At 47.6% G+C, this 22598-nt stretch overlaps 1 protein-coding gene and 1 pseudogene across 2 annotated transcripts in view; both read right to left on the reverse strand.

The window, feature by feature from the left end:
* Positions 1-22598, reverse strand: part of BNIP3L (BCL2 interacting protein 3 like) — a 112544-nt gene that overhangs the window by 13880 nt on the left and 76066 nt on the right. The window lies entirely within an intron of this gene.
* Positions 5516-5624, reverse strand: LOC147679981 (U2 spliceosomal RNA; annotated as a pseudogene).

Raw genomic sequence — 22598 nt, forward strand, 5'->3', positions numbered from 1 at the left:
CTTACTCCTTTAATATTGTCGTTCTTTTTAATGTCAGCAATAAGGGGTTCCATAGCAAGGAGAAAGAGTGACGGGGAGAGGGGGCAGCCCTGTCTGGTCCCCTGCTCCAGGTCGAATAGATCTGACAGTGAGCCATTTATGGCGATGCGAGCGGTTGGGGAGAGATATAAGGCCATAACCATGTCTATGAAGGGGTTACCTAGGTTGAAGGTGGACATGCACTGTTTCAGAAAGAGCCAAGATACCCTGTCGAACGCTTTCTCCGCGGCCAGGGTAATAGCTACGGAGGGAGCATCAAGCGCCTTGGCTCTTTCTATAACATGGCAGAGGAGTCGCGTGTTGTCATTAGACATGCAATGTTTTAGGAACCCAACCTGTGATGTACTGATTAATTTAGGGAGGAGTGAGTTCAGTCTGGCCGCGAGGATTTTGGCGTAGATCTTGCAGTCTAAATTTATCAAAGATATAGGTCTATAGTTTTTTGTCAGAAGCGGGTCCTTCCCCTCTTTGGGTATAATAATAATGGTGGCCTCGCTCATGGATTTTGTTACTCCTTTTTTTGAGGCAAAAGATTGGAACAGCTTTAGTAGGGTTGGGCTTAATGAGGACCCGAGTTCTTTGTAAAAACCAGCTGAGAAACCGTCAGGGCCTGGTGCCTTATTGCGTTTGAGGGTTTTAATGGAAGCCGAGACTTCTTGTAGGGTGAGCGGAGAGTTCAACGACAAGTTCTCAGCGGCATTGAGTTTTGGAAGGCCTAAGGAGTTCAAGTAGTTGGAGCATGCTTGAGAGTCGAAGTCTAATTTATTTTTGCAAAGATCCTCGTAAAAGGACTTGAAGGTGTGTAGAATGAGGTTTTGTTTAGTTTGGACAGTGTTATTCTGATCCTTGATTGAGGCAATATTGAATTGCTTATTCTTATGTTTTAAGTAGGATGCCAGTAATTTCCCTGCTTTGTTACCTTCACATAACCTCAAGGACTTGAATTTATTAACCCAGACCCCCGCCCTCCTACTAAGAATCGCGTTATACTCGTACTTCATTTTAGTGAGGTCATTTAGGAACGAAGTATTGTGAAGGTCCGCAGCGTGAGCTAGTTCCAGGTTCTTAATATCTCTTTCTAAAGCAACAAGCTCTAAATTTAGTGTCTTGTTAGTTTGTGCCCGGACACCAATAATCACCCCTCTTATTGTGGCTTTAAGTGCGTCCCAAACATTCGCAATATCCGAGCCCGGAATATCGTTCAAGGTAAGGTAATCTTGTATGGCTGTTTCTAATTTTTTCTTGTTTTCTGGTTCCATGAAAATATCATCGTTGAAGCGCCATCTCTTCGGGGGAAGGATAGATCTGGAGCCTACTAATTTAGTTTGGATGCTGGAGTGGTCTGAGACCAGTTTGGGGCGATATTGGTTTCCTCAATGAGGTGGGTGAAAGGGCTATTAATAAGGATGTAATCCATCCTGGAGTAGGAGTTATGGGGAGTCGAGTAGAACGTGTAATCATGGCCGTCAGGGTGTTGCAGGCGCCATGAGTCTTGTAAGTCAAATTTGGAGCAGAGGCGTTTTAAGCTGTCGTGTGATCGGGTAGGGTGGTAGGTGCAATTTGATTGGCGGTCGATTACTGGGTCTAGGGGCAAGTTGAAGTCCCCCCCAACTATAAGTAGTTCATCTTGAGGTACTTTTTCGAGTATGGGGGAGAGTGAGTCCCAAAAGATCGGATCATCTCCATTAGGGCCATAAATATTCAGAACGTGGATGTGATCATTGTTCTTTAGAAGGTGAGCCATGACTAATCTGCCATCAGTATCCTGAGTGTGGGATACAAAGGAAATGTTGGATTTTTTTGCAATAAGAGTAAGGACCCCTCTCTTTTTGTGTACTGCTGAGGAGCATAAGGTGTGTGAGATCCAGTGTTGTTTGATAAATTCAGCGTCCTCGTTAGACAATTTGGTCTCCTGGAGAAGGAAAATGTCGCCCTTGGATTTGGCTAAATATTCTAGGACCTTCCTCCGTTTAACCGGGTGATTGAGCCCTTTGACGTTTAGGGAGACAATGTTTAGGCCTTCTGATATAGACATGGTGTGGGTCATGAGGCTGTAGCGAGTCGCTTGTGGAATGATAAACCTACTGAGTTAAGAGTTACCGCATAATTGGCTACGCTAGCTGACATGGCACAGCTGAAATGTTTGTGAAGGTCAGAAAAGGGCTGAAAGAGCATGTGGTAGACAATCAACCATAAGCATTTCTGTTTGTTAGAGATCCGTACTGATGCAAATAAAAGGACACAGCAAGAGGCAAAACAAGAACATAAAAGGCATACTGAAACATTCCAAGAATTTTCTCCCCCCCCACCTCCACCTCCCACTCTCCCTCCCACCCCATCATCCTCCCAACCCTCCTCCCTCCCCTCCCTCCCATAACCAGAGTGAAGGAGCAGCGACGGCAGTACCGTCCAAGCTCGACGTAGGATGAGACTAAGGTGTCATCATAATAGGAGAAATCGTAATATCTATCTAATAATTTGTAACAGGGCATAACCAGGGAATTTCAGGCTATTGGTAGAGAGCCTATAGAGGCAAGAGCTGGTCGGGTTTACAAGTATACCATTATGCAGGACTGCACAACCCTCGGAAGAACAGCAGAGTATATTGGCTATGCCAGAGCAACAGGTAATAATAATATGTTACTACAGAGTTGGACTACTAATAGTGGCTATAGGCAGGTCTTACAGCATGGACTTTCCCGGCTCTCTAGAGTAACAGGGGTCAATCTAACACGAGAGAACATTAAATCAATAAGTCTAGCTATTATTTTGTAGGAGAATGAACCTAAAGCTAATCTAAGCCATTGGCAGAGCTCCTGTACAGGCAATAGCTAGTCACAACTATGGATTTACTTTTTGCAGGACTATAACATCATGGGAAGAACAGCAGAACCCGGTGACCATGCAGGGGACACAGGTGTGAATGATCCATTTCAGGGCGCATATAACAGTAAAGTCATTAGATGAGTCTTTGAACATGGAGCTTCCGGTTCCCCAGGCAACGAGAAGGAGCAGACTAAGGACGTAGTATGGGGCCCAAAAGTAGGTGAAATTCGGTCCTACCTGACGGCGAAGGTCACTTCGGGTGCTAACTTAAACCTGAGCTTACGTTTGAAGGCATCTCACCCTTCCCCCGTGGACAAGTTTTCAGCTTCATGAGTTTCTGTCTTTCTTTTATTAGATGCCATGTTAGATGAGTCCATTGTTTGAGTAGGTGGATCATCCAAAAATTGTGCTAGCTCATTAGGGTTGGAGAAGAAGCGAGGTCTACCGTTGGTGATGATTTTAAATTTTGCTGGGCCTGCAAAGGAGAATTGTATACCTTTTGATCTTAGCTTTTCCCTTTGGGCTAGAAAACCTTTCCTGACTTCCATCGTGTCCTTCGAGTAGTCTTGAGTGAAGGTGATTTTGTGGCCTCCCCAGGTGACGGAGTGGTTGCGTCTAGCGAATTGCAAGATGGCTTCAGTGTGCTGGAACCGCAGTGGTTTACAGATCAGTGGTCGCGGGCCTTTGTATCCCTGAGGGATGAAGGTTGGAACTCTGTGAGCTCGGTCAAGCTCAAACTCATGGTTGAATGAAATACCCGTCACTGAAGGAATCCAGGCTTCCAAGAAAGCAACGCAGGAGTCAGCGTCCTTCTCCGCATTCTCCGGAACTCCAAAGATGCGAACATTTCCCCTCCTATTTCTGTCTTCCAATTCCGCATTCTGGCGTCTGAGGGAGTCAGTTGATCTTTGAAGCTGGAAAATAGTTTTGGTTGAGAGGTTGGTTTTGTCTTCAACAACACTTATTCTTTGCTCTGCCTCGTCTATGCTCTTGTGGACCGAGTTCATGTCTGCCCTTATCGCCGTAAGTTCAAGCTGCATTGTATCAGTATTGCTCTTCGTCGATTTTGCGAGATCGTGCACCTCCGCCAGCTTTTTGAGGATCATATCCAGGGTGCTGTTAAGGTCCGCTCTTGCCTTGATTGGTGAGTCAGATAGGGACGATTCTGGCTTCACTTTCTTGGTGTTCTTCTTGTCTTCTCTCTCAGCCATTTTATTGGATTTCTTTAACGGGCTGGCGGTGAGGCGGAGAGTTTCCAGCTTGACAGCAGGATCAGTTCCAGTGGAAGTAGGAAGGCTGAAGCAGGGGCTGAGTGCAGGCTCTGACACAGGCGACGTGAGCTGGCTGTAGGGTGGGCACCACACGGGATTCGTCGCCTATGTGCCTCCTCTTAGAGCAACTTTGTGAGACTTGGCGATATTCAGGATCCCCCAAGTGCTCTGGGGCAGTAGTGTACTGGGTCTTGGCGTTTGAGCGACTTGGTGTCTTGGTAGCTTGGCGATACTCAGTATTCCCCCGTGAGCCCTGAGACAGTAGGGTGCCGGGCAAAATGTGAATTGGCGGCAGGATGGACACTCAGCAGAGCTTGGAAAGTGTAGGAGCGGCCAATGTACTCTCTGAGGTAGTGCTGTAGGGACCTGGCTCGAGGCGGCAGTGCAGTGCACGTGATCAGTTTTACAGCATTGGTGATTTGGCGTGTATCCTGAGGCCCCTGGTGCATACAATGTTATTAAAAGAGACTTTGGGTACACATAGGCATGTTAGATGGGCTCTTGCTTTATTCACTGGGATCTTCGCGCCGAAAATATGTCCCAGCCGCCGCCATTTTGAGGTCAGGCAAGGCTCCTCTGGAGGACCGAGTAATGCAGGTGAGGGCGCTAGACAGCACCCATTTGGCGCGGGTCGCTCCAAATCTCTATGGGTTGTATGGCTGGTAGAGAGGCCGGGGATGGTAGAGTCACTCAGTGGAGGCCTTAGTTGCAGCTAGGAGTCGCGCCGGGTGAAGGGAGAAGCGGGCCGCCATTTTGGGGTCAGGCCTGGCCGAGACACGAGGGTCGTTTAGCGTACCTAAACTCTGTGAAAATAGCACCGGAACACTGGTGACAGGTATGCGGCGGGCTATGGCTGACATTTCTAATCGGTTTTCCTAGAACAGTGTTTCACATTGTGCAAATGCGCCATTTGCCAACAAGTTTCTGCCAGGTTTTACCCGCCACACACTCTGCAATATGGGTTAATACTCCATGAACAATTAGCTTTGGCACAAATATCGCTCAACTTGGAAGCCCATTTCAGGTGCAATCAGGAGTTTCCACCCAAAGAGAATTAGCTATGCAGGTGTAATCACGGCCTTAATCCAATTCCGTAAAAACCTAAATGTAAAGGAAAGTTAAGCTTGACGAAGGTGTAATAATAGTAGTCACAGCTCAAAAATAAAGACTTCAAATTCACAAAATTATGTTACAGCCTTATCCATAGCTCACAACCCATTACACTCAATTAAATGTACTCCCATCCCCGTCATGCATGTTTTCCATCAAAAATGATTTCACACATACAGTTCCACCTTACATAATGTACAATATCACAAATGACGTCTGTTATGCATGTGTTTTGTGAGCAACACTCCTCTTCACCCAGTCAATTTTCCTAATGGTCCCTGGGAAAAACTGGGAATGTATTTTGTAGTCCAATGTACAATCTTTAAATAATAAGAACAGATACTACACTTGATCTTAGCCAAAAGGCCTAGAAGCGATCCAATGTACAATCTTAACAAGGAAATTAAGTATGGGTTAGTGGTAGTTGATTACCACTCAAAATAGGTTGAATGCAAGTTTTTGAGTGAACCTACCACCACTGCTGTGATCGATCTATTGAGGGATATGTTTCACAGAGAAGGAGTTCCCAAAGTGTTGGTTTCAGACAATGGTGTTCAGTTTAAATCTCAAATGATGCAATCTTTCTTGTTAATGATGGGGGTCAACAGTAGCTTTGTATACTCCCCAAGGCAATGGTATGGTGGAGAGAGTGAACAGGATGTTGAATGACACGATTCAAACGGCTACTGTGGCGGATGAAATGGTCCCTGAAGCTGTACAGGAAAGATTGTGGAGTTATCACAATACTCCACATTCTCTCACTGGTGTCTCACCTTTTGTTCTGTTGAAAGAACGTTAAGTTTCTTGCAAGTTGAGTCCCAGCTGGGTGTTGGAGCACACAAATTGTGCCAACAGGACGCCTGATTTGATGCAAATGAGTGACAAAGTAGAACAAGCATTTGCAATGCAATAGGTCTCGCATTTACGCGAGTTTAAACTATTGGCATTGTAAATGACAATGCCTTTTATTTATGTTTTTAAAACCAAAACATTAATAAAAGGCAATGTCATTTACAATGCCAATACCTCAAGCTTGCGTAAATGCAAGACCTATTGCATTTAGCAAAGCCCTTGTGCAGTGGCACTGGACCATGCCCATCTAATGAGAACCCAGCCATTAAAAATCCAGTGCAACCCATTTGTCCTATAAGTGTGATTAATGCCCACAAAAACTCTGTTCAGAGCCCATTAAAAACAGAAAATACACAGCGCCCTTGACATGATGGCAGATTCTATGTCAGGACCGGAGGCTTCAGATTATGCTTTTTCCCTTCTTCGCTTTTTATTATTTAAAACACACAGTAGCCAAAAAGCAATAACATAAGCCCTAAACCTCAGAACAAAGAATACGATCTACAAACATCACTGGAATTTTTAGAAAAAACTACAAGCCCCATGAAATCCAGCAGAATAGTCCACAGTATAGTCCTTCACCGATGTCCATGGCAGCTAGGTAGGACATCCCTCCTGTGACCACTCCCTCTTTCTTCGCTGCTTCGCAGCCAGTTAAGTGTTTTTTTCCTCTCTACTCACTGGGTTTGCATTGTGGGGTAGTTTAAGGGTTTTGTGTGCTAAACGCTTGTTGGATTTGATATCGTCGACTTAGTGGTTGTGCTCTGTTTTTCCTTTCCAGAGCCCTTTTACATTGCGGGAGCACTTGCTGTTTCTGCGGTTACCTCCGGCCGCTAGGGGGAGCCAGAGCGTCTCGTTCGCCTCGGTGCGGTGCGGTTTTTCTCTTCAGGGAAAACGCGCTGAGGAGAACGACCAGTCGGAGCCTTCCCCGCCGCCTCACCGTTACGCTCAGGGCCTCCTGAGTCTGTACCAACACCCATTGCCCTTAATACGCCCCGTTGGTGGTCGGGGTCTGAAAAGCAGTTTTACCACGCTGCGGGCGTTTTTCGGGCACTTTTATTGTTTCCTGCATTTCTAACTTGTTTAACAGCGCGCAGGGAGGTGGCAGTGACCCTGTCTTCTTGAGCGTCTGCGCGCTGTGGGTTTGGTGCCCCCTTGTATTCCGGTGCTACCAGGGCCAAAAACGTTGCAGATTAGGTCTGCCCAATAAATACTGCGCAGGCTACCACCTGCTGTCCTGATCCTGTGTCCAGCCCTCCACCCCCACCCCCCCTCTTTAGTGGTGTGCAGTGGGTCGGGCAGTACAACTGTAGTGATGGATCAGGACGAATATTATGAGGAGGAGGAATCTCATCAATATTTGAATGATGAGGAGTTTTATTATGCGGTTGATAGCTCCATATACCGCTGTGTGACGGAGATTGGAGGGCCCATGGGGGAGCGCCTATCCGCCCGCATTATTCAGGAGTGTGAAAGAGTGACTCAGGCTCATTTGGGGGTCTCTGGCACTACGCCGACCCCGGTGGGGGGTGACCCCCCCAGACCCTAAGAAAGTGTGCAGGGAAGGGGTTTCTGGTGCGGCGCAGGGTGTGGACAGGGACACCTTTGAACGGTTGCGTGACGCGTTTTTAGCCAAGGCGACCGTGCCTACCCCTGCGCCTCCACCGACCCCGGGTCCTTCGGGGTCCATAGGGATGGCACCTTCGTCCCCTGGTGGTATTTCCCCGTCAGACACCGATGACGAGGATGGGTCTGTGCGTTCTTGGCGGCCTTCGGGCTCTGCCACCGAGCTGCCCCAGGACAGTTCGGGCATGCTAGACCCAGATGAAATAATGCATCTGCGGTCAGCTGCCTGGACCCCTGGGGAGAAGTGGCGAAGTTCATCGCAGGACGCCTCCACAAGCATCTTGAGAAGGAAGCAAGGAGTTGTCTGTGCGGGGAGTGCCCTAGACCCATGTTGGAGGGCAAGGTGGCCCTTACACCCGAATTGGACCCTTAGAAGGCCACATTTCTTGCGAAGTTCGTTAAAGATCCTCGCAAAGGGATTGATCGTTCCTGGCGCTCCGGTCAGGATAAGCTTTTGGATGCCATAGGGCCTATAACTAAGATCCTAGACATGGCGGAGGAGGCTAAAGTATCAGGGGCGGTTACTTCCCCGGAGGTCCTGTCCAACTGGGCACTGAGAGTAGTGGTTTTTCTGGGGAACACCAATTGCGCCTTTTGGACCGAGCGCCGGAGGTCTCTCCTAATAAAGCTGGACCCGAAACTGGGAGACTTGGCCTCTTCGGAGGCGGGGGCGGTGGCCCAGGGGGGCCTCTTTGGGGACCCCTTTATAAAAGAATTAGAGAAATTTGTCTCTACCTTTACGTCCCTGGATAGAGCTCAATTGAGCATTAAAAAGGTTTTCCAGCAGCGTTTCTCCAGTGGGGCCGGTCGCGGTTGGGGCCGGTCGCGGTTGGGGCCGCGCGACCGGCCGTGGCGGTCAGCAAACTAACAACAGAAATCAAGGCTCCGGACAAGGTCAATATAATGCCTCAGCGAATTACAACACCTTCTACCCCACCAGAGGCCAGCGCTTCAGAGGGCGAGGTGAATTCAAGAATACCGCTGGAAACAATTCAAACGGTGAGTGTCATATCGGAGGACCAGGTCCGCATTGGGGGGCGGTTAGCCTTGTTTCCGGAGACCTAGGCCGCAATCAAGTCGGACGCATGGGTCTTACAGACCGTCCGCGGATTTCACATAGAGTTTTACGATCGGCCCCGCCAAGACAGGCCTCCACACCCTATCGTTTTCTCGCAGGCAGACGCGCAGCTGGTCGACACAGAGGTCTCGGACATGGTGCGCAAAGGGGCCATTTGTCGTTCGACACAGCACCCTGCCAGGTTTTTGAGCAATTTGTTTCTGGTAGACAAAGCAGATGGGGGAAAATGACCGGTAATCAACCTCAAAGAGTTCAACGACTGGTTGGTCTACCGGCATTTCAAGATGGAGGGTATCCATCTTTTGCGGAATGTGCTACTCCCGAACGACTGGATGGTCCGGCTGGACCTCAAGGATGCGTATTTGGTGGTCCCTATTCACCCCCGCATTGTCGTTTTCTACAATTCCAGTGGATGGGCCAGGTTTTCGAGTTCACCGCCCTTCCATTCGGTCTTTCCTCAGCGCCTTGGTGCTTCCCCAAGCTGCTCCATCCGGCTGTGGAACTCTTGCGGAGCCAAGGGGTTCGGATGATTGTCTATTCGGACGACATCCTGTTGATGGCACAATGCCCCGGGAAATTGACCCTTCAGCTTCGGCAGACAGTATCCTTGCTCCAGGGGCTGGGGTTTGTGGTAAACGGCGAGTAGTCAGTTCTCTCCCCTTCACAGACGGTAGTGTTCCTCGGCTTTACCGTGGACTCTGTGCAGTGCCCCCTGAGCCTCCCTTCCAGGAAAATGGGGAAGATTTGCCACATTTTGCGCCAGACGATCTCGAGATCCCACACATCTCTCCACCAGATTGCCCGGATGGTAGGGCTGCTTTACTCCTCCATCCAGGCAATCTTCCCGGGTCCCCTCCACTATCGGGCACTTCAGCGCCTCAAAGCGCACCATCTCCGTCGAGGACTAACATACGATCAAGTGGTTCCCCTGTCGGTCGAAGTGAAGGAGGGAATGGCCTGGTGGCTCGCCCATATGGAAGCTTGGAACGGTCGAGCGATCTTCGAGCCGGTTTCGGACCTGGTGATAAAGTACAACGCCAGCAGAGCCGGTTGGGGTGCCCGTTGTGCGGAGTTTTCCACAGGCGGCGCCTGGTCGTCCGAGGAGCAGGAGCTGCATATAAACTGCTTGGAACTGTTGGTGGGGTCCTTAGCGGTGCGCTGTTGGACCAAGGATTCAGTTCGCTCCTGCGTTTTGCTCCGAATGGACAATATCTCCACGGTCCGTTACGTCAACCACCTGGGTGGCCCTCGTTCTAAAGCCCTGGCAGATTTGGCGAAGGATTTTTGGGATTACTGCCTAGCACACCACGTGTCAGTCACAGCGGAATACTTGCCGGGTCAGGCCAACCAAGTAGCGGACTGGCACTTCCGGCACTTGCGGGACTCCAGTCAGGGGAAGCTGGACACGCAGGTTTTCAGGTGGCTGGACAGTCTTTGGGGCCCGTTCTCGGTGGACCTCTTTGCATCCCGTCTGGACCATCAGCTCCTGCGTTTTTTCAGCTGGAGGCCAGACCCCCTCGCGGAGGCCACGGACTCCTTTCTCCAGGACCTGAGTCGAGAGAGGTCGTACGCCTTCCCTTCATTTTCAATGGTGGTGAGGGCGGCGTCCCATCTTCGCCGCCAGCAAGTGGACGTGGTCATGGTGACACCCTGGTGGAGATCTCAAGTTTGGTTTCCGCTTCTTCTGGAACTTTCTTGGGATTCTCCAATCCTACTCCCCCGGTTTCTGCACCTTCTTCTCAACGCGGACGGGGATCCCCAACATCTGGTAACGCAGAGCTCTCTTCGCCTCATGGCATAGAGGCTTTCAGGCGTCGTTGGTCGCTCCCAGGCCTTTCGAGACCAGCTGAGGGCTTCCTCTAAAAAGGCCTGGGCAGGTAGCACGGCAAAGCGGTATCGCTCCGCCTGGAATAAATGGTCCCATTGGTGTCTTCGACGAGACCTGGATCCCCTGGTCGCAGGCGTCCTGCCAGCTTTAAACTTTCTAGCGGAATCGGTTCGGCTGGTCTGGCCTACCGCACTGTCAACGCGATGAGTTCGGCGATTACGACAGCCCACCATCCGGTGGAAGGTGCGCCGATCGGGGAACACCCTTTTGTTTGTAGGCTCGCGAGGAATTCGCTTTTCCTTACCTCCGGAACCGCGTTAATCAGTTCTCTGGGACGTCAACCTGGTCTTGAATCTCTTATTGTCTTGGCAGCCGAACAAGTTCCTGTCTTTGAAGGAGCTGTCGGCGAAGTTGGCAATGCTTTTGTGCCTGGTCTCGTGCATGCGGGTGTCAGATGTGCGCGCCTTGGATGTCTCGGCAAGGGTTTTTTCCCCGGATGGGGTGGTCTTCACGTTGGGGCGTCGCACGAAATGCGCAACCAGGACTATTGCATTACGGAAGCCGCACGAGGCCGTCTCATCACCCACCATCGCCAGATGGGTACGGTGGATCATGCAGGAAGCAGGTATCGACACAAAGCAGTTCGGTGCCCACTCGGCGAGAGGGGTCATGACTTCTAAGGCTTTCTCGTTGGGAGCCCGTTTGGAGGATTTGATGCGTGCTGCGGATTGGTCCTCGGATTCCACTTTTAAACGGTTTTACTTCAAACCGGTGGTGGATATTGCACATTTGGTGGTAAGTAAGCTTTAAACTAGCATAATCTGAAGCCTCCGGTCCCGACATAGAATTGAAATTTGCCTAGCATAGTAACGGTAAGTTTCAATTCTATTAAGGACACTGAGGCGAGGATTATCTCTCCCTGGCCACCTGCAGAAGCGATCCCTCCCGTACTACAGTAGGTACTCAGGTTTTCAGTTGAGTGGTTATGAGGCTGATGTTCTAATGGTAGCGCTTCTAATTGCGTGCACAAGGACGTTTGGCCTTACACCGCTGATGCGGGTGTATGTTTTTTGTTAGGAAACAATGGTACAAAACACGACCAGTGACATCATGGCGTGACTCGCGCGAAGAAAGAGGAAGTGGTCACAGGAGGGACATCCTACCTAGCTGCCATGGACATCGGTGAAGGACTATACTGTGGACTGTTCTGCTGGATTTCATGGGACGTAGTTTTTTCTAAAAATTCCAGTGATGTTTGTAGCCCGTATCCTTTGTTCTGAGGTGTAGGGCTTATGTTATTGCTTTTTGGCTGCTGTGTGTTTTATAAAATAAACAGCGAAGAAGGAAAAAGCATAATCCTCGCCTCTGTGTACTTAATAGAATTGAAACTTACCGTTACTATGCTAGGCAAATTTCGATTCTATTTAATAGAAGATCTCTGTCCACACACATTACTATACTTATAGATTGTACTTGTGACTGCCTGTCATAAAAATGAAATTCCTGCATTTATCAATAGCGAAGATACAGCAGTGCTATCGCTTAAATATTGATCGCCACAGAGGCTTTCCAATACTGTCCGTAGGTCTGCAACTAATTATAGTGTGCCAGAACCTATTTCACTTTCTATGCCCATTCAATCCTTGCCACCATTCAGGAGACGGGCAGGAACAGAACAAGCCTTATATTTGCTTCAGTGATGTGTCCATCTGGGGCCTGATTGGATAAACTGCCAGGTGCTGCTAATTGGCATTGTGGAGCTATTTAGCACAGTGCTATGTATTGTTAATTTGTGCAGCTTGGCTCCATTTAGTCTTGCTGCAGTCACCGTTGTGAAGCAGTGCTGATGCAACAAACCAGAACGGTTAGGCCGGAGGAGCATTCTTCCATGTGAGACACTCTGAAGCCCAACTGGAACAAACCAAAATGACCCAGTTGCAAATGCATGAGTGTTCAATTGGGCGCAATGCTCCATGGTGCAGATTCGCCAAGTTTAAATGTGTAAAGCGGAATGCAAATATGAAAAGCACAGATTCTCATCATTATGTGGGAAAAGGCTCACAGCACATGAGCAAACTGTGCACAATGAAATTGTGCATTGGCTAACTGCTGATGGAAATGTGTTTGCGCTCTTTTACCTTAAACATTTATATTGACTCCTGGTGACATTTTAATATTGATTAAAAGAATGGGAACGTTTTTTATTCGCATAAAAGGTTTATTCCAATCTTCCTTAAGCGAGCTTTAGTATTTCACATGTGCCATTTCTTTGGCAGCAGAACTAGGTGCATCAAAGATGTCTGCAAGTTTACGAAAGCACCTGACAGACTCACGCAGGATATCGATCATTTCCACAGAGTTACGAGTGAGGATGTGGCATAACAGCTAGAGCGACTGACATCGAAGCTGGGGGTTCAAGTCTCGGCAAAGACGCTAAACAACATGTGCGCTGCGTAGGTGAGACCTAAAAAGCACAATTGAAAACAAAACTGAATTATGACATTGATAAGAAGGTAAAAGAGGTTCAGTTTCATGTTGGGGTTGTTGTTAAAGTGAAGAGACCAATGGGAGCCAAAAAAAGCAATTCCAAAACGTGCATTGTTAAGATATCTAAACATGCAGTTTTGGTGGAGAATGGTAAATGGTGGAGCAAAAGTAGTGTGGTGCCGGTGGGTAATGAAATTGCAGTAGAAGCGGACCATGAAAGGTCAGTGATGGGAGGGCACTTATTTGATCCAAAGTTTTCCTGACATGCCAGTCCAAAATCGGTTGGGTGATTTCAACGTTCCTAACACTGGTGGTGGAGATGCCATGTCTGCCCAGGATTGTGTATGTGAGAATCAATTGCTTGGTGTGCGTGAGGGAGATAAGATGGGTAGAGAGTTGAAGGAAGGGGAGGGGAGAGTCTTGGATGGTGCCGCAATGACAAGGGAAAGTGGGCGAAGAGTATGCACCCCTCAATATTTAAAAGATTATGTGTTGGAGTGAGTATTCCGCTTCTCCCTACTCTCTGATTGACACGCTTGTCATCCAACCGCGGAAGTGCTTGTGTTTAGTTTTCTCTTCTGCAGAAATGTGTTGTTTTTACTTTGTTGCTTGGGGTGGGGGGTTTGGTAGGATGATTTTAAGTTTCCTTTTGTGGTTGTGTTATGGGGAAAGATGTGTGGTGTTCTTATTGTCTATGTTCCTTTAGAATGGGAAGGTTTTAAGCTCTGTAGGGTTCTGTGTTGGGAGTTCGAGGTTTGTCAGTTGTTGCCGACACCGGGAGCTGAGGGCTGGAGCTGTAACTGGGGAGCTGTGGGTGTTCGTGTGCTGTCTGAACTAAAAGAGTATCTTCATCCATACCTAGCGTGTGCTCGTCATTCCACCGCTCAGAGGACCCCATCACAGTATGTCACTGAGAGCCGCTAGCATGACTACCTGATTTTGAACTTAGCTATTCACTTCTAAGAAATAGCAACATTGCTGCCATGTAATAAGAAGAAACTCATTACTCCCTGTGTTCCTGTCTTGCACAGTCCTCCAAAGACCAGAGCAAAGAGGCAAAATGGCGGTTGGGTGTCTCCCCATGTCTCTGGGGTCTACACAGATATAAAGAAGGCAGAAGAAAAAGCAACCAGCAATCTTCATGGCCAACCTCCACATTTTCTGTCAGCCGTGGGTCTCTTCTAACATGAACATGGCGCTCTGAGGAGCGGCTCTCAGGGGACGTGGCTTTGGGCATGAAGGTGAGAGAATGCACAATGGGTGTTGCATAAACATGTATGCATTATGCAGTTGTGAGGCTCTGTCAATCAGAAGGCACGCGCATGTAAGACGACGTATGCACATGTACGCTTTACCACACACTGTTGCTTACTTATTAAATGACTTGAATGCCATTTAAAAAAAATTATATATATACTGATCCAAGACCGCAGAGGCTACTTTGAAGAATAAATTTAGACAAGCATTTACAATGCAATGGTCTCGGCATTATTAAAGGTAGAGCTATTGGCATTGCTCATGACATTGTTTTTCTTTTGTTTTTAAAACATAAATAAATGGTATTGTCATTTACAATGGCAATAGGTGAGCATTAGAGAGTAGTAGAGAGTATTCGCAGACACAGAGCCACACAAACAGAAAGCCACACACACACACACACGCACACACACACAGAGCCACACACACACACAGAGCCACACACACACACGAGAGCCACACACACACACGAGAGCCACACACACACACGCACACACACACAGAGCCACACACACACACACACACACACACACACACACCCGCACACACACACACACACAGAGAGCCACACACACACAGAGCCCCCTCCACACAGAGAGCCCCACACACACAGAGCCCCACACACATACACACAGAGCGCCCCACACACACACACACACACAGAGCCCCCCACACACACACACCTTGAGCCCCACACACACACACACAAACGGAGAGCCCCCCCCACACACACACACAGAGCCCCTCACACACAGAGAGAGCCCCGCACACACACACAGAGTGCCTCAAACACACACACAGAGCCCCCACACACACACACACATACAGAGGGCAATGGCAATAGCGGAGCATTGATGTGTGTGTGCTCACACTGCTCACTTCACACTAGTGGAGAAGTTACTGCATGAAGCATGCATGCAAAGGGACAAGGGGGTGGGCGTTCTGAGGGACTTGAAACAAAACAGGAGTTACAGGTGAACTGAGACGGGGCACAGGAATGGTGACCAGTGCACATCAACACCATTCAAACAGAGCAACAGTGCAAAATAGTTAGAAGGAACGACCCCAGAAGACGTGCAGCGGAGACAGTGGCAGCTTACACAGAGAAGACAGACTAGTCACTACCCCCGTACAGCATTCACTACATATAGCACCAAGCCCGCTGGAGCATATCTCCTCGGGCGCAAAAAATTTACGGAGAACTGGGTGAAAGGACCATCTCCACTCCTCTATCAAAATACGAAAAGAGTCACTAAAATGCACAGTGAGGCGGCGGCTCTCTAGTAAGAAAGGCGAAGATTGAGGAGACCGGGCCTCTATAAAGATTGCAAGAGTGCCTTCGGGGGCACTTTATCGAAGAAAGAAGCAAAAGTTAAAAGCAGAACAGGACACACAGTGGTAGGGGGAAAAAAAGACTCTGACCTGATTGAGCCTACGAACGACGACTCCGCCACAGCCGAACCCCAGCCTCACGAGCCTACAGGAACTTCCGTTGGCGTCGCACAAAGCATGCCGGAAGAGGCTGAATTACAAGTTCAAGGAAGCGCCACTGTAGGATTTGGCGCTGCCTACCATCCACTGAACACATTGACGAGACAGAAGAGCCATGCAGGCGATATATGACAGGAAATTTTGTTTATTGTCTGTATGGACTTACTTATAAATATAGCACGTATATATGAATCTTCACCGAAGTCTTTCAACAGTCTGTGGCACCCATTCAGCCACAAAGCCACCATAACTGAAAATATAGCCCCTTCACCAGGAATGACTCATTGAGAACATCGTGTCAATCGGTTGGTTTTCAAAGGAGGGTGAGGTTTAATGCAACTGGGTGTTCCCAATAGGTAATGAAGAACAAGGGCCGGACGCCGTCGGACAGAAATGGCTGCCGCAAAGCTCCGAAATTTTCGGAATCTGGGGCGTGTTTTTTGGTGAGTGACGGATGACGTCATAGATAAAAAAAACTTAATCAACACGCCCCCGAATCCGAAAAAGACAGGGCTTAAAGGGAGTGACGCCCCTCTCCTCCAATGGCTGGCCAGCATTTACGAGGCTAGCCAATGGAGAAGAGGGGTGGGTTCAAGCCCTCTACACTAGGAAACATAAAATCTCGGAGCTCCGCCCTCTGCTCTACTTAATGAGTGCCTCTTAAGAATGGAAGGAGGAAAACCCCAATACTCAAGTTAGTTAGAATTGTGTCTTACCTGAGTTTATGAATACTTTTCTAGACCCCGGACCATCTTAGAACCGCTGTCTTATTGTCAAACTCTGCGTGGGGAAACGCACACGAAAAGGTAGGTTTTAAAATGCAGTAAATATTGTGATTAGGTCCCCTTCCTTAGTATCTGACTCCGCTACCTCACTGCTGCCAAGTATCACGCATCGGGTGTGACATTCACGCATTTCAGTGTGGTGTTCTGCATCACCGCACTGAAATGCATTGTCACGCATTTTAATGCCACTCTCACTCTGCCATACCAGAGCCGACCTGGCTATGCCAAGCTGCTAGCGCCGGCGGTTGTGACCTGTGCGCCGGCTCTGCTGCTCCTCGCAGACTTGTCAGCAGGCTCACTAAATGGTTAATGATCTTGTGCACTGCTGCCTGCTTAGTGCTACAATGTATCTTTTAGTCCTGCTGGGCCTGGCTGCATTGAAAATCCCGCCCGCAGGCGGTGCCGCGCTGACTCCTACCGAGACGCAGGGCGGGGCCTACCCTCAGCAGAGTGTGGTTGCATACTGGTTCTGCAGTTAAAGATATTAGCTAGGCTGCGTGATAGCACTGCTCGTACCGCCCCAGTAAATTTAAATCAATGATGAGTGTCCCGCTCTGAGCTGTCACTGCTGTGACCCTGAGTGAGTCTGATGGGGATCGCCGGGGGTGAGCGCAAATTTGCCATGACAGAGGGGTGCATTGCAGCCACCGTAGTGTGTGTGTTTAATTATATATACATATACTTTCCCTTGGGCAACTGCCTGCAGTTAGTGGGTGCCCCGGCCGTGCTGGCTTAGGGGCATGGGTGGCTAGGCTGCTACGCAGCTACAATGTTACACATAACACCCGACAGCGCTCAATGAGACCGTGTCAGTTTGAGAGATGCACTTCAGGCGGGTTTGCCCTGCCGCCTGCAGCGCGAGCAGCGCTCAGCGGGCGGAAGTTGCTTTCTGTTCGTTTTGGTGGTAATGGACCCGTGACTAGATTCGAGCCCCCGGTGTAGGCGGCTGACTTGAACTTGCACTGCTGTGAGTGCTCTTCTAACTTTAACAATGGGAGTGCAGAGGCAGCTGCTGTGCTCGCACTGCAGTATAGTGGTTCCGCGACCGGACCCAACCCGAGCAGTTCAGCTGAGCCAGACTGCGGCCGGGTGTTACCGAGGAAGTCCACAGGTCGATGTGGCCACGGCTGGAATTGCTGTCGGCTCGCCTCAGTAAGGTAATCTCCTCCTAGGCCTCCTACATTTCGAATCCTGCATGTGTAAATATGGTTTAGAGAGTTAAAGAGGGCTTTCGAGTAGACACCATCAGCGGCGATCACTTTGCACATTTGTATGATGTTGTTGTACACGTGTGCATGTATAATCCCCAGTTGGGCAGCCCCCGCCACATGACCTTCATGTTCATGTAATGTTTTCTTACATACACGTCTGCCTTGGTCACCGGCGCATCGGTATATTTCAATGAACCACACTAGTGACCTATGTGTAAAGGTGTACTACAGTTTCACTTTAAAGCACAGTGTTATTTCCGCTGCTTCACATGACGAGGCAGCGTTATTAATCATGCCATAAAATGTGCTTCAGCAGCACGCACAGTGACAGTCTTGCTCATCTTCCGAGATGCCGCCTGCGTGCCCCATTACAGCGGAGAACTGCTCACTTATGGTTTTAGGCTGTGTTAGTAGTCGCACCCACTAACTCTTTTGGGTCGGATGAATGTGAGAGCCACTGTGGTGCCTGTCAATGTAACTTCTTAGCATGCCGCACGTCACGAAGTAGAGCTTGTAGGAACAGGCTGCGGCTGGTTTGATGGTGACTGCCGCCCACAGGGCTCAGTAGTTAGTGGGCAGCGTGCTGGACTGAGGCGGACTGCTCGGTCAGCTACTTTGTTTGAGCTTATTTTCTCTTGAAATAATACTGCAGGTAGCATAGGATGTCACTCTTCTTGGAGTTTCTCATTGCTGAGATGGGTGTAATTGCTTTTATTAATATGTTACCCTCGTCTTTATTGCTTGGTGTTGCTCGCCAAAAAGTGTCACTCATAGTCGTTGAAATGTCACTCATATTTACTCTTTAATTATGAAAATGTCACACATAGCAATCTGAAACCTTGGCAGCTATGCTACCTTCATGGAGTACCATGGATACATGTCAGGGCATGAGGCTCCTTCTTTGCTATGGAAGTAGTCTTGTATCCCTAAACAGCAAAGTTTTCCCTCCCTGGTAAGTCTTTCATTTCAGTTTCTCCCATCGCAGAGCACCCTTCATTCGCGCTACTATTTCTAATATCTAATGCCCATAGAGACACTGGGATTAGCTTTCAATCATGTTAAAAAGAGGGTCCCTGGAGTAGCGTTGTACACCCGCAATACCCTCTCTCTCGTCGCCTCACTTACTTCAAAGACCGGCATTCGTCCTCACAGCCGCGCTTGGGTCCTCCAACGATGCCTTACTCTCCCTTCAGTTGCTTATTACTGTTTCCTGTGTCGTCACATGGTCAAAGCTGTATCCCGTAAATCAGTCCAGAGACAGCTAGACTGCTACTGAGTGCAAGTCCTGTATCCTGTGTATAGCAGCCATCTTGAAATGTCCGCGTTCGTCAAACTATCTCTCTGAGTGAAGACCGAAAACGGAGGATGATCAAGAGATAACAGAGGAAAAGCATTTAATAAACTCGGATCCCCGCTCGCTATATTTCTATACACGTGTCCAGGTCAAGAGAGTTCTTTAATCTTATTTACCCCATAGTGTCAACTAGCTCGAAGCTCTCATGTCAGGCACTTATAATATAGGGAATATTCTTAATACATATTCTTATAGTGGTTATATTTGAACTCTCAATTGTCATTGATTGGTGCTCTAAATTTCGCAAGCTCAGGGAAAATGCACGGTCGGGCAGAAATGGCTGCCGCAAAACTCCGAAATTTTCGGAATCGGGGGCGTGTTTTTTGGTGAGTGACGGATGATGTCACATATAGAAAAAACCTAAAAAACACGCCCCCGAATCCAAAAAAGACGAGGCTTAAAGGGAGTGACGCCCCTCTTCTCCAATGGTTGGCCATCATTTACGAGGCCAGCCAATGGAGAAGAGGGGCGGGTTCAAGCCCCCTACACCAAGAAACATAAAATATTCGGAGCTCCGCCCACTGCTTACGCAGTGCGACGGAGTCCTCGACCTAAAAAAGGGATTTTTACTCGTGCAAAAGCAGATTTGTAAATGAAGAGCAGCCGGCTACAAAGTGGAGCGGTTGGTCCCTCCAAAAAATATAAATATTTTTCTTTAAGGACCTCCAGGGGTGGTAGAGTCTTGTAGGACATGGTATAGGGATAAAGTCTGGGGGAAGCAACGGGGAGTAGGTGGGGACAGCAATCAGGTTGGCGCACAAAATAAAATAAATGAAGAGTTGGGGAGAAGGGAGCCACATGAAGAGAATTAGTTATCCAACAGAAAAAGCAGCACACAAGGGAGAGAGCAAGTAGGAGGAGAGATGAGCAACATGGAGCACAGAGGAGGGTATTTGGGGGTGTGGTAATCAGCACATGAGGGAGGGAGCTGGAAAACACATGCAGTCACCCTAAAGTTAACTAAAGGTGAGCAGTAGAATGATACAAGTCAGACAGTCAAAAAGACGGTAAGAGACTATGCTCCAGGAAGAGTTAAATGCAAGAAAAGGAAAGCAAGTCATCAAATAAGAAGCAAGCAAATGAGAAAGACAATAAAGCCAAACAATGGTAAACAATGGTCGGGTTCTCAGCCTCCTATGATGTTCTGGCAGGGCCAATGGAATTACGCGATTGTGTGGCTCCTGCACATAATTACAGATTTGCCCAATTTGCCACATAATCCATCATCTGGCGTATAATTTGCAGATTTAACCAACAAAAAAAAAATAGAAATTCTAGCTGAAATTATTAAAAAGTTACTAAATATGCAGTGACTCGTGTTGTCACGCAGTGGAAGGGCCTTTGCAAAGCTGGACTAGTCACCTTTATGTTGCTCAATGCTATATTTGGGTGTTTAACTGGTACTACTGAGGTGCAGCCAATGCCCAGACTGTTACCAAGTTGAAAAATGACCAAATAATGAAGTAATTCTATTACAAATGTGCGGCATAATTTATTTTCTTGCTGTATAATTACTCAATCGTGCTGCATGATTTGGCCTTCTCCTGCGGCATAATTCCATTGGCCCTGGGTATTGGTATGCTCCACAAGAGACTTTTGCATCTAGATAGCTGAAAGCAGTCCGACAAATAAAAAACGCATAGTAGAATAACAGGTGTATCGTAGGGTACATTTGTTATATTATACTAGCTGGCTAGATTTCTTCTCAAACACATCTAACCCCCTATTCTTCCTTGATTATTTAAATAATTTGTCAAACCCCTTTTCATCCACTACGCCATGAACCTCTAACAGTGGATTTTACTTCCATCATTCCCAGTCTGTGCTTCTGGACCTAATCATAGCTTCCTGCCACCTCCCCATAGCAACCTAGTTACACACAGTCGTTAAAACAATGCCATCTGTTTATCAAGCCTGGATAGTATTCAGAAGTTCTTCATTTGTGGGTGTTTAGATGAGAAAGTACTGTAGATTGCAGGGTATATAAAAACCCATTTGTACATTATAAATATTAGTTTGAAAGCAGAACCCCCTAAGATATTACCCACGAGGAGCACATACACTGTAGTCCTTCATCAACAACATTCATCTGTTATGGGGTGTCTGCAACAGATTCCTTTGACTATTTTACAATGCCCCCTACACGCCATTAACCTAAGAATGTAACTTGTAACTGTTGTACCTTCTGTAACAATGTGTACTTTTTAACCTATGTAACTCTCCTCATGTAAAGCGCTCTGATACCTCCAGGTTTAGCCAGAGCTATATAAAACGAGTAAATAAATAAATTCTGTGGTTAACTTGGCTCGTGCCATTTAACTGTGGTCAGGACGTTGGAGTGCTTGGAGGGCAGATTGCCTCTTCCTTGACTCCAGGTTGGGGCCATCTCTGTGGTGTGGTTTTCGAAGCCTGTTTTCCATCTTACCATGGCTATTTTGAAGACCTTTGCAGGCATGTTATCCCTTCATACGCGCTCACACATAAGTTAAATATTTTCACCAATTATGTATTTTATCTCACTTGAATAAGTGAGCTTGCAATACTGTACATGAATTTTAGGCAACGTGAGGCTACTGTACACAGTGGAAGCTATGAGTAGTTGTGTATTAAACAAAACTTGTGATTTCTCCCATAATCATGCTATGTTATAACACTGCCAAATCCTGATCTTCCTCTAAAGATGATGTACTTTGTGTTGTACTGAGGATCACTTAATTAACATTACATTTTCTAGCAGCCGATCTCACATCACTGAATAAATATTCTTTTTGCTTTGCCTAATTGTTGCTTTTTGCGATCACATAGCCAAGTACGCTCAATGGTAATGGTTTTATCAATGGTAGCATGTTTGCTCATATGGAATGCTCCATAGCTACTCCCCAGTTCAATCAGCAGTCATTACGCCTCATTCTAAAACTCTGACATGTCTTAACAAAATGGTACTGAAATTACAATTTCTGACTGTTTTAGAAAATAAATATTTTGCAGCGAATGCCCTTTCTCTTCTGCCTGGGTGGAAAAAGCAGAGAAAAGCTACAAAAGTAGCAATTTGGTTTAATTGTGTGAACAGTGAATTGAAAATGAAACAGCGCACTGAACAATACACATAATTCGTTAATTGAAAGAAAGAGAGACACAAAGTGGTTTGCTTTCCTTCTCAATTATTGCACCACCGGCTTCTGGACTCGTTCCAAACCCTTTAACACAGATTACACAGACTCTTTGCTTTGGTTATCAAACACAGATGACCTCCGACAGGACAAGCACTTTTTAACAATTTCACGGTCTCAATTTCCAACTTGAAAAATGTAAATCAATGCTAATATATAGCAAAGGTGACATTTTATTTCAATTTGTGAGGGCTGCTATATAAGAGCAATTTT

The sequence above is a fragment of the Lissotriton vulgaris genome, chromosome 11, assembly GCF_964263255.1.
Source record: "Lissotriton vulgaris chromosome 11, aLisVul1.2, whole genome shotgun sequence".
NCBI classification, from domain to species: domain Eukaryota; kingdom Metazoa; phylum Chordata; class Amphibia; order Caudata; family Salamandridae; genus Lissotriton; species Lissotriton vulgaris.